The sequence below is a fragment of the Pseudorasbora parva genome, chromosome 2 (genome assembly GCF_024679245.1).
Source record: "Pseudorasbora parva isolate DD20220531a chromosome 2, ASM2467924v1, whole genome shotgun sequence".
NCBI lineage: Eukaryota > Metazoa > Chordata > Actinopteri > Cypriniformes > Gobionidae > Pseudorasbora > Pseudorasbora parva.
In genome coordinates, this window is record NC_090173.1 from 64,034,152 (window position 1) to 64,047,981 (window position 13,830).

Consider the following 13,830-nt stretch of genomic DNA (forward strand, 5'->3'; position numbering starts at 1 on the left):
AGCCAAGAAGCATGCCCTCGCTCACTGTAAGCACAGGTGGCTTTGCAGCTGAGCATTGGTGGTTCAGTGGTAGAATTCTCTCCTCCCACGCGAGAGACCCGGGTCCGATTCCCGGCCAATGCAAGGGCTTTTATCTGTTGTGCCAGAAATGAGGGTGTTTCTACATTTAGCATTGAGGGTGACACCTGATTTACTTAAAGAAGCCCCAGCTGCCTATCCATTCGTATAAAGCCTGCTTATGTCGTGGTAGAACTCTCGCCTGCCACGCGGGAGGCCCGGGTTCGATTCCCGGCCAATGCAAAAAGTTTGTTTGGGACTTCCAGAAGTCTGTTTCTGTAAAGCCTTCTTATGTCGCTTCTGCTGATCAGCATTACTGACTGTGATTAAAAGTTAAAGAGTGACACCTGATTTACTTAAAGAAGCTCCACTTGCCTTTCCACTCTTGTGAAATGAAAGAGTTTCTAAAAACTAATGAGTGCAAGCGCCGTGTCTCTCGTGCCGACCAAACGAGGGCGAGCTGCGTGTCGAGCATTGGTGGTTCAGTGGTAGAATTCTCGCCTGCCACGCGGGAGGCCCGGGTTCGATTCCCGGCCAATGCAAATAGTTTGTTTGGGACTTCCAGAAGTCTGTTTCTGTAAAGCCTGCTTATGTCGCTTCTGCTGATCAGCATTACTGACTGTGATTAAAAGTTAAAGAGTGACACCTGATTTACTTAAAGAAGCTCCAGTTGCCTTTCCACTCGTGTGATATGAAAGAGTTTCTAAAAACTAATGAGTGCAAGCGCCGCGTCTCTCGTGCCGACCAAACGAGGGCGAGCTGCGTGTAGAGCATTGGTGGTTCAGTGGTAGAATTCTCGCCTGCCACGCGGGAGGCCCGGGTTCGATTCCCGGCCAATGCAAAAAGTTTGTTTGGGACTTCCAGAAGTCTGCTTCTGTAAAGCCTGCTTATGTCGCTTCTGCTGATCAGCATTACTGACTGTGATTAAAAGTTAAAGAGTGACACCTGATTTACTTAAAGAAGCTCCAGTTGCCTTTCCACTCGTGTGAAATGAAAGAGTTTCTAAAAACTAATGAGTGCAAGCGCCGCGTCTCTCGTGCCGACCAAACGAGGGCAGGCTGCGTGTCGAGCATTGGTGGTTCAGTGGTAGAATTCTCGCCTGCCACGCGGGAGGCCCGGGTTCGATTCCCGGCCAATGCAAAAAGTTTGTTTGGGACTTCCAGAAGTTTGTTTCTGTAAAGCCTTCTTATGTCGCTTCTGCTGATCAGCATTACTGACTGTGATTAAAAGTTAAAGAGTGACACCTGATTTACTTAAAGAAGCTCCAGTTGCCTTTCCACTCGTGTGAAATGAAAGAGTTTCTAAAAACTAATGAGTGCAAGCGCCGTGTCTCTCGTGCCGACCAAACGAGGGCGAGCTGCGTGTCGAGCATTGGTGGTTCAGTGGTAGAATTCTCGCCTGCCACGCGGGAGGCCCGGGTTCGATTCCCGGCCAATGCAAATAGTTTGTTTGGGACTTCCAGAAGTCTGTTTCTGTAAAGCCTGCTTATGTCGCTACTGCTGATCAGCATTACTGACTGTGATTAAAAGTTAAAGAGTGACACCTGATTTACTTAAAGAAGCTCCAGTTGCCTTTCCACTCGTGTGAAATGAAAGAGTTTCTAAAAACTAATGAGTGCAAGCGCCGCGTCTCTCGTGCCGACCACACGAGGGCAGGCTGCGTGTCGAGCATTGGTGGTTCAGTGGTAGAATTCTCGCTTGCCACGCGGGAGGCCCGGGTTCGATTCCCGGCCAATGCAAAAAGTTTGTTTGGGACTTCCAGAAGTCTGTTTCTGTAAAGCCTGCTTATGTCGCTACTGCTGATCAGCATTACTGACTGTGATTAAAAGTTAAAGAGTGACACCTGATTTACTTAAAGAAGCTCCAGTTGCCTTTCCACTCGTGTGAAATGAAAGAGTTTCTAAAAACTAATGAGTGCAAGCGCCGTGTCTCTCGTGCCGACCAAACGAGGGCGAGCTGCGTGTCGAGCATTGGTGGTTCAGTGGTAGAATTCTCGCCTGCCACGCGGTAGGCCCGGGTTCGATTCCCGGCCAATGCAAAAAGTTTGTTTGGGACTTCCAGAAGTCTGTTTCTGTAAAGCCTTCTTATGTCGCTTCTGCTGATAAGCATTACTAACTGGGATTATAAGTAAAAGTGGAATATCCTGCCATCATCGTGAAGCACCAAATGAATCGCCACTCGTAAAAGGGGACTTAATGCAAGATCAATATGTGTTCCTCATCTGCCGTCTCTTTCGACGAGCCAAGAAGCATGCCCTCGCTCACTGTAAGCACAGGTGGCTTTGCAGCTGAGCATTGGTGGTTCAGTGGTAGAATTCTCGCCTCCCACGCGAGAGACCCGGGTCCGATTCCCGGCCAATGCAAGGGCTTTTATCTGTTGTGCCAGAAATGAGGGTGTTTCTACATTTAGCATTGAGGGTGACACCTGATTTACTTAAAGAAGCCCCAGCTGCCTATCCATTCGTGTGAAAAGTGAACTGTCGAAGCATGACCGTCACTTAATATGCGTGCGTTTGGCAACCGGACCGCGCTCCTCTCACAGGCACCTGATCTGGCTCTTGCTTCTGTCACAACGAGCTAATGAGTGCGAGCGGCTCGTCTCTCGAGGTGACCACACGAGGGCAGGCTGCGTGTCGAGCATTGGTGGTTCAGTGGTAGAATTCTCGCCTGCCACGCGGGAGGCCCGGGTTCGATTCCCGGCCAATGCAAAAAGTTTGTTTGGGACTTCCAGAAGTCTGTTTCTGTAAAGCCTGCTTATGTCGCTACTGCTGATCAGCATTACTGACTGTGATTAAAAGTTAAAGAGTGACACCTGATTTACTTAAAGAAGCTCCAGTTGCCTTTCCACTCGTGTGAAATGAAAGAGTTTCTAAAAACTAATGAGTGCAAGCGCCGCGTCTCTCGTGCCGACCAAACGAGGGCGAGCTGCGTGTCGAGCATTGGTGGTTCAGTGGTAGAATTCTCGCCTGCCACGCGGGAGGCCCGGGTTCGATTCCCGGCCAATGCAAAAAGTTTGTTTGGGACTTCCAGAAGTCTGTTTCTGTAAAGCCTTCTTATGTCGCTTCTGCTGATCAGCATTACTGACTGTGATTAAAAGTTAAAGAGTGACACCTGATTTACTTAAAGAAGCTCCAGTTGCCTTTCCACTCGTGTGAAATGAAAGAGTTTCTAAAAACGAATGAGTGCAAGCGCCGCGTCTCTCGTGCCGACCACACGAGGGCAGGCTGGGTGTCAAGCATTGGTGGTTCAGTGGTAGAATTCTCGCCTGCCACGCGGTAGGCCCGGGTTCGATTCCCGGCCAATGCATAAAGTTTGTTTGGGACTTCCAGAAGTCTGTTTCTGTAAAGCCTTCTTATGTCGCTTCTGCTGATAAGCATTACTAACTGGGATTATAAGTAAAAGTGGAATATCCTGCCATCATCGTGAAGCACCAAATGAATCGCCACTCGTAAAAGGGGACTTAATGCAAGATCAATATGTGTTCCTCATCTGCCGTCTCTTTCGACGAGCCAAGAAGCATGCCCTCGCTCACTGTAAGCACAGGTGGCTTTGCAGCTGAGCATTGGTGGTTCAGTGGTAGAATTCTCGCCTCCCACGCGAGAGACCCGGGTCCGATTCCCGGCCAATGCAAGGGCTTTTATCTGTTGTGCCAGAAATGAGGGTGTTTCTACATTTAGCATTGAGGGTGACACCTGATTTACTTAAAGAAGCCCCAGCTGCCTATCCATTCGTGTGAAAAGTGAACTGTCGAAGCATGACCGTCACTTAATATGCGTGCGTTTGGCAACCGGACCGCGCTCCTCTCACAGGCACCTGATCTGGCTCTTGCTTCTGTCACAACGAGCTAATGAGTGCGAGCGGCTCGTCTCTCGAGGTGACCACACGAGGGCAGGCTGCGTGTCGAGCATTGGTGGTTCAGTGGTAGAATTCTCGCCTGCCACGCGGGAGGCCCGGGTTCGATTCCCGGCCAATGCAAAAAGTTTGTTTGGGACTTCCAGAAGTCTGTTTCTGTAAAGCCTGCTTATGTCGCTACTGCTGATCAGCATTACTGACTGTGATTAAAAGTTAAAGAGTGACACCTGATTTACTTAAAGAAGCTCCAGTTGCCTTTCCACTCGTGTGAAATGAAAGAGTTTCTAAAAACTAATGAGTGCAAGCGCCGCGTCTCTCGTGCCGACCAAACGAGGGCGAGCTGTGTGTCGAGCATTGGTGGTTCAGTGGTAGAATTCTCGCCTGCCACGCGGGAGGCCCGGGTTCGATTCCCGGCCAATGCAAAAAGTTTGTTTGGGACTTCCAGAAGTCTGTTTCTGTAAAGCCTTCTTATGTCGCTTCTGCTGATCAGCATTACTGACTGTGATTAAAAGTTAAAGAGTGACACCTGATTTACTTAAAGAAGCTCCAGTTGCCTTTCCACTCGTGTGAAATGAAAGAGTTTCTAAAAACTAATGAGTGCAAGCGCCGCGTCTCTCGTGCCGACCAAACGAGGGCGAGCTGCGTGTCGAGCATTGGTGGTTCAGTGGTAGAATTCTCGCCTGCCACGCGGGAGGCCCGGGTTCGATTCCCGGCCAATGCAAAAAGTTTGTTTGGGACTTCCAGAAGTCTGTTTCTGTAAAGCCTTCTTATGTCGCTTCTGCTGATCAGCATTACTGACTGTGATTAAAAGTTAAAGAGTGACACCTGATTTACTTAAAGAAGCTCCAGTTGCCTTTCCACTCGTGTGAAATGAAAGAGTTTCTAAAAACGAATGAGTGCAAGCGCCGCGTCTCTCGTGCCGACCACACGAGGGCAGGCTGGGTGTCAAGCATTGGTGGTTCAGTGGTAGAATTCTCGCCTGCCACGCGGTAGGCCCGGGTTCGATTCCCGGCCAATGCATAAAGTTTGTTTGGGACTTCCAGAAGTCTGTTTCTGTAAAGCCTTCTTATGTCGCTTCTGCTGATAAGCATTACTAACTGGGATTATAAGTAAAAGTGGAATATCCTGCCATCATCGTGAAGCACCAAATGAATCGCCACTCGTAAAAGGGGACTTAATGCAAGATCAATATGTGTTCCTCATCTGCCGTCTCTTTCGACGAGCCAAGAAGCATGCCCTCGCTCACTGTAAGCACAGGTGGCTTTGCAGCTGAGCATTGGTGGTTCAGTGGTAGAATTCTCGCCTCCCACGCGAGAGACCCGGGTCCGATTCCCGGCCAATGCAAGGGCTTTTATCTGTTGTGCCAGAAATGAGGGTGTTTCTACATTTAGCATTGAGGGTGACACCTGATTTACTTAAAGAAGCCCCAGCTGCCTATCCATTCGTGTGAAAAGTGAACTGTCGAAGCATGACCGTCACTTAATATGCGTGCGTTTGGCAACCGGACCGCGCTCCTCTCACAGGCACCTGATCTGGCTCTTGCTTCTGTCACAACGAGCTAATGAGTGCGAGCGGCTCGTCTCTCGAGGTGACCACACGAGGGCAGGCTGCGTGTCGAGCATTGGTGGTTCAGTGGTAGAATTCTCGCCTGCCACGCGGGAGGCCCGGGTTCGATTCCCGGCCAATGCAAAAAGTTTGTTTGGGACTTCCAGAAGTCTGTTTCTGTAAAGCCTGCTTATGTCGCTACTGCTGATCAGCATTACTGACTGTGATTAAAAGTTAAAGAGTGACACCTGATTTACTTAAAGAAGCTCCAGTTGCCTTTCCACTCGTGTGAAATGAAAGAGTTTCTAAAAACTAATGAGTGCAAGCGCCGCGTCTCTCGTGCCGACCAAACGAGGGCGAGCTGCGTGTCGAGCATTGGTGGTTCAGTGGTAGAATTCTCGCCTGCCACGCGGGAGGCCCGGGTTCGATTCCCGGCCAATGCAAAAAGTTTGTTTGGGACTTCCAGAAGTCTGTTTCTGTAAAGCCTTCTTATGTCGCTTCTGCTGATCAGCATTACTGACTGTGATTAAAAGTTAAAGAGTGACACCTGATTTACTTAAAGAAGCTCCAGTTGCCTTTCCACTCGTGTGAAATGAAAGAGTTTCTAAAAACGAATGAGTGCAAGCGCCGCGTCTCTCGTGCCGACCACACGAGGGCAGGCTGGGTGTCAAGCATTGGTGGTTCAGTGGTAGAATTCTCGCCTGCCACGCGGTAGGCCCGGGTTCGATTCCCGGCCAATGCAAAAAGTTTGTTTGGGACTTCCAGAAGTCTGTTTCTGTAAAGCCTTCTTATGTCGCTTCTGCTGATAAGCATTACTAACTGGGATTATAAGTAAAAGTGGAATATCCTGCCATCATCGTGAAGCACCAAATGAATCGCCACTCGTAAAAGGGGACTTAATGCAAGATCAATATGTGTTCCTCATCTGCCGTCTCTTTCGACGAGCCAAGAAGCATGCCCTCGCTCACTGTAAGCACAGGTGGCTTTGCAGCTGAGCATTGGTGGTTCAGTGGTAGAATTCTCGCCTCCCACGCGAGAGACCCGGGTCCGATTCCCGGCCAATGCAAGGGCTTTTATCTGTTGTGCCAGAAATGAGGGTGTTTCTACATTTAGCATTGAGGGTGACACCTGATTTACTTAAAGAAGCCCCAGCTGCCTATCCATTCGTGTGAAAAGTGAACTGTCGAAGCATGACCGTCACTTAATATGCGTGCGTTTGGCAACCGGACCGCGCTCCTCTCACAGGCACCTGATCTGGCTCTTGCTTCTGTCACAACGAGCTAATGAGTGCGAGCGGCTCGTCTCTCGAGGTGACCACACGAGGGCAGGCTGCGTGTCGAGCATTGGTGGTTCAGTGGTAGAATTCTCGCCTGCCACGCGGGAGGCCCGGGTTCGATTCCCGGCCAATGCAAAAAGTTTGTTTGGGACTTCCAGAAGTCTGTTTCTGTAAAGCCTGCTTATGTCGCTTCTGCTGATCAGCATTACTGACTGTGATTAAAAGTTAAAGAGTGACACCTGATTTACTTAAAGAAGCTCCAGTTGCCTTTCCACTCGTGTGAAATGAAAGAGTTTCTAAAAACTAATGAGTGCAAGCGCCGCGTCTCTCGTGCCGACCAAACGAGGGCGAGCTGTGTGTCGAGCATTGGTGGTTCAGTGGTAGAATTCTCGCCTGCCACGCGGGAGGCCCGGGTTCGATTCCCGGCCAATGCAAAAAGTTTGTTTGGGACTTCCAGAAGTCTGTTTCTGTAAAGCCTGCTTATGTCGCTACTGCTGATCAGCATTACTGACTGTGATTAAAAGTTAAAGAGTGACACCTGATTTACTTAAAGAAGCTCCAGTTGCCTTTCCACTCGTGTGAAATGAAAGAGTTTCTAAAAACGAATGAGTGCAAGCGCCGCGTCTCTCGTGCCGACCACACGAGGGCAGGCTGGGTGTCAAGCATTGGTGGTTCAGTGGTAGAATTCTCGCCTGCCACGCGGTAGGCCCGGGTTCGATTCCCGGCCAATGCAAAAAGTTTGTTTGGGACTTCCAGAAGTCTGTTTCTGTAAAGCCTTCTTATGTCGCTTCTGCTGATAAGCATTACTAACTGGGATTATAAGTAAAAGTGGAATATCCTGCCATCATCGTGAAGCACCAAATGAATCGCCACTCGTAAAAGGGGACTTAATGCAAGATCAATATGTGTTCCTCATCTGCCGTCTCTTTCGACGAGCCAAGAAGCATGCCCTCGCTCACTGTAAGCACAGGTGGCTTTGCAGCTGAGCATTGGTGGTTCAGTGGTAAAATTCTCGCCTCCCACGCGAGAGACCCGGGTCCGATTCCCGGCCAATGCAAGGGCTTTTATCTGTTGTGCCAGAAATGAGGGTGTTTCTACATTTAGCATTGAGGGTGACACCTGATTTACTTAAAGAAGCCCCAGCTGCCTATCCATTCGTGTGAAAAGTGAACTGTCGAAGCATGACCGTCACTTAATATGCGTGCGTTTGGCAACCGGACCGCGCTCCTCTCACAGGCACCTGATCTGGCTCTTGCTTCTGTCACAACGAGCTAATGAGTGCGAGCGGCTCGTCTCTCGAGGTGACCACACGAGGGCAGGCTGCGTGTCGAGCATTGGTGGTTCAGTGGTAGAATTCTCGCCTGCCACGCGGGAGGCCCGGGTTCGATTCCCGGCCAATGCAAAAAGTTTGTTTGGGACTTCCAGAAGTCTGTTTCTGTAAAGCCTGCTTATGTCGCTACTGCTGATCAGCATTACTGACTGTGATTAAAAGTTAAAGAGTGACACCTGATTTACTTAAAGAAGCTCCAGTTGCCTTTCCACTCGTGTGAAATGAAAGAGTTTCTAAAAACTAATGAGTGCAAGCGCCGCGTCTCTCGTGCCGACCAAACGAGGGCGAGCTGTGTGTCGAGCATTGGTGGTTCAGTGGTAGAATTCTCGCCTGCCACGCGGGAGGCCCGGGTTCGATTCCCGGCCAATGCAAAAAGTTTGTTTGGGACTTCCAGAAGTCTGTTTCTGTAAAGCCTGCTTATGTCGCTACTGCTGATCAGCATTACTGACTGTGATTAAAAGTTAAAGAGTGACACCTGATTTACTTAAAGAAGCTCCAGTTGCCTTTCCACTCGTGTGAAATGAAAGAGTTTCTAAAAACTAATGAGTGCAAGCGCCGCGTCTCTCGTGCCGACCAAACGAGGGCGAGCTGTGTGTCGAGCATTGGTGGTTCAGTGGTAGAATTCTCGCCTGCCACGCGGGAGGCCCGGGTTCGATTCCCGGCCAATGCAAAAAGTTTGTTTGGGACTTCCAGAAGTCTGTTTCTGTAAAGCCTTCTTATGTCGCTTCTGCTGATCAGCATTACTGACTGTGATTAAAAGTTAAAGAGTGACACCTGATTTACTTAAAGAAGCTCCAGTTGCCTTTCCACTCGTGTGAAATGAAAGAGTTTCTAAAAACTAATGAGTGCAAGCGCCGCGTCTCTCGTGCCGACCAAACGAGGGCGAGCTGCGTGTCGAGCATTGGTGGTTCAGTGGTAGAATTCTCGCCTGCCACGCGGGAGGCCCGGGTTCGATTCCCGGCCAATGCAAAAAGTTTGTTTGGGACTTCCAGAAGTCTGTTTCTGTAAAGCCTTCTTATGTCGCTTCTGCTGATCAGCATTACTGACTGTGATTAAAAGTTAAAGAGTGACACCTGATTTACTTAAAGAAGCTCCAGTTGCCTTTCCACTCGTGTGAAATGAAAGAGTTTCTAAAAACGAATGAGTGCAAGCGCCGCGTCTCTCGTGCCGACCACACGAGGGCAGGCTGGGTGTCAAGCATTGGTGGTTCAGTGGTAGAATTCTCGCCTGCCACGCGGTAGGCCCGGGTTCGATTCCCGGCCAATGCAAAAAGTTTGTTTGGGACTTCCAGAAGTCTGTTTCTGTAAAGCCTTCTTATGTCGCTTCTGCTGATAAGCATTACTAACTGGGATTATAAGTAAAAGTGGAATATCCTGCCATCATCGTGAAGCACCAAATGAATCGCCACTCGTAAAAGGGGACTTAATGCAAGATCAATATGTGTTCCTCATCTGCCGTCTCTTTCGACGAGCCAAGAAGCATGCCCTCGCTCACTGTAAGCACAGGTGGCTTTGCAGCTGAGCATTGGTGGTTCAGTGGTAGAATTCTCGCCTCCCACGCGAGAGACCCGGGTCCGATTCCCGGCCAATGCAAGGGCTTTTATCTGTTGTGCCAGAAATGAGGGTGTTTCTACATTTAGCATTGAGGGTGACACCTGATTTACTTAAAGAAGCCCCAGCTGCCTATCCATTCGTGTGAAAAGTGAACTGTCGAAGCATGACCGTCACTTAATATGCGTGCGTTTGGCAACCGGACCGCGCTCCTCTCACAGGCACCTGATCTGGCTCTTGCTTCTGTCACAACGAGCTAATGAGTGCGAGCGGCTCGTCTCTCGAGGTGACCACACGAGGGCAGGCTGCGTGTCGAGCATTGGTGGTTCAGTGGTAGAATTCTCGCCTGCCACGCGGGAGGCCCGGGTTCGATTCCCGGCCAATGCAAAAAGTTTGTTTGGGACTTCCAGAAGTCTGTTTCTGTAAAGCCTGCTTATGTCGCTACTGCTGATCAGCATTACTGACTGTGATTAAAAGTTAAAGAGTGACACCTGATTTACTTAAAGAAGCTCCAGTTGCCTTTCCACTCGTGTGAAATGAAAGAGTTTCTAAAAACTAATGAGTGCAAGCGCCGCGTCTCTCGTGCCGACCAAACGAGGGCGAGCTGCGTGTCGAGCATTGGTGGTTCAGTGGTAGAATTCTCGCCTGCCACGCGGGAGGCCCGGGTTCGATTCCCGGCCAATGCAAAAAGTTTGTTTGGGACTTCCAGAAGTCTGTTTCTGTAAAGCCTTCTTATGTCGCTTCTGCTGATCAGCATTACTGACTGTGATTAAAAGTTAAAGAGTGACACCTGATTTACTTAAAGAAGCTCCAGTTGCCTTTCCACTCGTGTGAAATGAAAGAGTTTCTAAAAACGAATGAGTGCAAGCGCCGCGTCTCTCGTGCCGACCACACGAGGGCAGGCTGGGTGTCAAGCATTGGTGGTTCAGTGGTAGAATTCTCGCCTGCCACGCGGTAGGCCCGGGTTCGATTCCCGGCCAATGCAAAAAGTTTGTTTGGGACTTCCAGAAGTCTGTTTCTGTAAAGCCTTCTTATGTCGCTTCTGCTGATAAGCATTACTAACTGGGATTATAAGTAAAAGTGGAATATCCTGCCATCATCGTGAAGCACCAAATGAATCGCCACTCGTAAAAGGGGACTTAATGCAAGATCAATATGTGTTCCTCATCTGCCGTCTCTTTCGACGAGCCAAGAAGCATGCCCTCGCTCACTGTAAGCACAGGTGGCTTTGCAGCTGAGCATTGGTGGTTCAGTGGTAGAATTCTCGCCTCCCACGCGAGAGACCCGGGTCCGATTCCCGGCCAATGCAAGGGCTTTTATCTGTTGTGCCAGAAATGAGGGTGTTTCTACATTTAGCATTGAGGGTGACACCTGATTTACTTAAAGAAGCCCCAGCTGCCTATCCATTCGTGTGAAAAGTGAACTGTCGAAGCATGACCGTCACTTAATATGCGTGCGTTTGGCAACCGGACCGCGCTCCTCTCACAGGCACCTGATCTGGCTCTTGCTTCTGTCACAACGAGCTAATGAGTGCGAGCGGCTCGTCTCTCGAGGTGACCACACGAGGGCAGGCTGCGTGTCGAGCATTGGTGGTTCAGTGGTAGAATTCTCGCCTGCCACGCGGGAGGCCCGGGTTCGATTCCCGGCCAATGCAAAAAGTTTGTTTGGGACTTCCAGAAGTCTGTTTCTGTAAAGCCTGCTTATGTCGCTACTGCTGATCAGCATTACTGACTGTGATTAAAAGTTAAAGAGTGACACCTGATTTACTTAAAGAAGCTCCAGTTGCCTTTCCACTCGTGTGAAATGAAAGAGTTTCTAAAAACGAATGAGTGCAAGCGCCGCGTCTCTCGTGCCGACCACACGAGGGCAGGCTGGGTGTCAAGCATTGGTGGTTCAGTGGTAGAATTCTCGCCTGCCACGCGGTAGGCCCGGGTTCGATTCCCGGCCAATGCAAAAAGTTTGTTTGGGACTTCCAGAAGTCTGTTTCTGTAAAGCCTTCTTATGTCGCTTCTGCTGATAAGCATTACTAACTGGGATTATAAGTAAAAGTGGAATATCCTGCCATCATCGTGAAGCACCAAATGAATCGCCACTCGTAAAAGGGGACTTAATGCAAGATCAATATGTGTTCCTCATCTGCCGTCTCTTTCGACGAGCCAAGAAGCATGCCCTCGCTCACTGTAAGCACAGGTGGCTTTGCAGCTGAGCATTGGTGGTTCAGTGGTAGAATTCTCGCCTCCCACGCGAGAGACCCGGGTCCGATTCCCGGCCAATGCAAGGGCTTTTATCTGTTGTGCCAGAAATGAGGGTGTTTCTACATTTAGCATTGAGGGTGACACCTGATTTACTTAAAGAAGCCCCAGCTGCCTATCCATTCGTGTGAAAAGTGAACTGTCGAAGCATGACCGTCACTTAATATGCGTGCGTTTGGCAACCGGACCGCGCTCCTCTCACAGGCACCTGATCTGGCTCTTGCTTCTGTCACAACGAGCTAATGAGTGCGAGCGGCTCGTCTCTCGAGGTGACCACACGAGGGCAGGCTGCGTGTCGAGCATTGGTGGTTCAGTGGTAGAATTCTCGCCTGCCACGCGGGAGGCCCGGGTTCGATTCCCGGCCAATGCAAAAAGTTTGTTTGGGACTTCCAGAAGTCTGTTTCTGTAAAGCCTGCTTATGTCGCTACTGCTGATCAGCATTACTGACTGTGATTAAAAGTTAAAGAGTGACACCTGATTTACTTAAAGAAGCTCCAGTTGCCTTTCCACTCGTGTGAAATGAAAGAGTTTCTAAAAACTAATGAGTGCAAGCGCCGCGTCTCTCGTGCCGACCAAACGAGGGCGAGCTGCGTGTCGAGCATTGGTGGTTCAGTGGTAGAATTCTCGCCTGCCACGCGGGAGGCCCGGGTTCGATTCCCGGCCAATGCAAAAAGTTTGTTTGGGACTTCCAGAAGTCTGTTTCTGTAAAGCCTTCTTATGTCGCTTCTGCTGATCAGCATTACTGACTGTGATTAAAAGTTAAAGAGTGACACCTGATTTACTTAAAGAAGCTCCAGTTGCCTTTCCACTCGTGTGAAATGAAAGAGTTTCTAAAAACTAATGAGTGCAAGCGCCGCGTCTCTCGTGCCGACCACACGAGGGCAGGCTGGGTGTCAAGCATTGGTGGTTCAGTGGTAGAATTCTCGCCTGCCACGCGGGAGGCCCGGGTTCGATTCCCGGCCAATGCAAAAAGTTTGTTTGGGACTTCCAGAAGTTTGTTTCTGTAAAGCCTTCTTATGTCGCTTCTGCTGATCAGCATTACTGACTGTGATTAAAAGTTAAAGAGTGACACCTGATTTACTTAAAGAAGCTCCAGTTGCCTTTCCACTCGTGTGAAATGAAAGAGTTTCTAAAAACTAATGAGTGCAAGCGCCGCGTCTCTCGTGCCGACCAAACGAGGGCGAGCTGCGTGTCGAGCATTGGTGGTTCAGTGGTAGAATTCTCGCCTGCCACGCGGGAGGCCCGGGTTCGATTCCCGGCCAATGCAAAAAGTTTGTTTGGGACATCCAGAAGTCTGTTTCTGTAAAGCCTTCTTATGTCGCTTCTGCTGATCAGCATTACTGACTGTGATTAAAAGTTAAAGAGTGACACCTGATTTACTTAAAGAAGCTCCAGTTGCCTTTCCACTCGTGTGAAATGAAAGAGTTTCTAAAAACGAATGAGTGCAAGCGCCGCGTCTCTCGTGCCGACCACACGAGGGCAGGCTGGGTGTCAAGCATTGGTGGTTCAGTGGTAGAATTCTCGCCTGCCACGCGGTAGGCCCGGGTTCGATTCCCGGCCAATGCAAAAAGTTTGTTTGGGACTTCCAGAAGTCTGTTTCTGTAAAGCCTTCTTATGTCGCTTCTGCTGATAAGCATTACTAACTGGGATTATAAGTAAAAGTGGAATATCCTGCCATCATCGTGAAGCACCAAATGAATCGCCACTCGTAAAAGGGGACTTAATGCAAGATCAATATGTGTTCCTCATCTGCCGTCTCTTTCGACGAGCCAAGAAGCATGCCCTCGCTCACTGTAAGCACAGGTGGCTTTGCAGCTGAGCATTGGTGGTTCAGTGGTAGAATTCTCGCCTCCCACGCGAGAGACCCGGGTCCGATTCCCGGCCAATGCAAGGGCTTTTATCTGTTGTGCCAGAAATGAGGGTGTTTCTACATTTAGCATTGAGGGTGACACCTGATTTACTTAAAGAAG

General features: G+C 49.6%; 10 non-coding genes across 10 annotated transcripts; all 10 read left to right on the top strand.

Moving 5' to 3' along the window:
- The first annotated feature begins 52 nt into the window (after positions 1-52).
- trnag-ccc (transfer RNA glycine (anticodon CCC)) lies at positions 53-123 on the top strand. Its single transcript has one exon. It is a non-coding gene; the product is annotated as a tRNA-Gly (tRNA).
- Positions 124-2,347: 2,224 nt separating this feature from the next.
- Positions 2,348-2,418, top strand: trnag-ccc (transfer RNA glycine (anticodon CCC)). The gene has a single exon. It is a non-coding gene; the product is annotated as a tRNA-Gly (tRNA).
- A 1,196-nt stretch (positions 2,419-3,614) lies between these two features.
- Positions 3,615-3,685, top strand: trnag-ccc (transfer RNA glycine (anticodon CCC)). Its single transcript has one exon. It is a non-coding gene; the product is annotated as a tRNA-Gly (tRNA).
- A 1,495-nt stretch (positions 3,686-5,180) lies between these two features.
- On the top strand, positions 5,181-5,251 carry trnag-ccc (transfer RNA glycine (anticodon CCC)). The gene has a single exon. It is a non-coding gene; the product is annotated as a tRNA-Gly (tRNA).
- Positions 5,252-6,447: 1,196 nt separating this feature from the next.
- trnag-ccc (transfer RNA glycine (anticodon CCC)) lies at positions 6,448-6,518 on the top strand. Its single transcript has one exon. It is a non-coding gene; the product is annotated as a tRNA-Gly (tRNA).
- Positions 6,519-7,714: 1,196 nt separating this feature from the next.
- trnag-ccc (transfer RNA glycine (anticodon CCC)) lies at positions 7,715-7,785 on the top strand. The gene has a single exon. It is a non-coding gene; the product is annotated as a tRNA-Gly (tRNA).
- A 1,794-nt stretch (positions 7,786-9,579) lies between these two features.
- trnag-ccc (transfer RNA glycine (anticodon CCC)) lies at positions 9,580-9,650 on the top strand. Its single transcript has one exon. It is a non-coding gene; the product is annotated as a tRNA-Gly (tRNA).
- A 1,196-nt stretch (positions 9,651-10,846) lies between these two features.
- trnag-ccc (transfer RNA glycine (anticodon CCC)) lies at positions 10,847-10,917 on the top strand. The gene has a single exon. It is a non-coding gene; the product is annotated as a tRNA-Gly (tRNA).
- An 897-nt stretch (positions 10,918-11,814) lies between these two features.
- On the top strand, positions 11,815-11,885 carry trnag-ccc (transfer RNA glycine (anticodon CCC)). Its single transcript has one exon. It is a non-coding gene; the product is annotated as a tRNA-Gly (tRNA).
- Positions 11,886-13,679: 1,794 nt separating this feature from the next.
- On the top strand, positions 13,680-13,750 carry trnag-ccc (transfer RNA glycine (anticodon CCC)). Its single transcript has one exon. It is a non-coding gene; the product is annotated as a tRNA-Gly (tRNA).
- Positions 13,751-13,830: the final 80 nt, after the last annotated feature.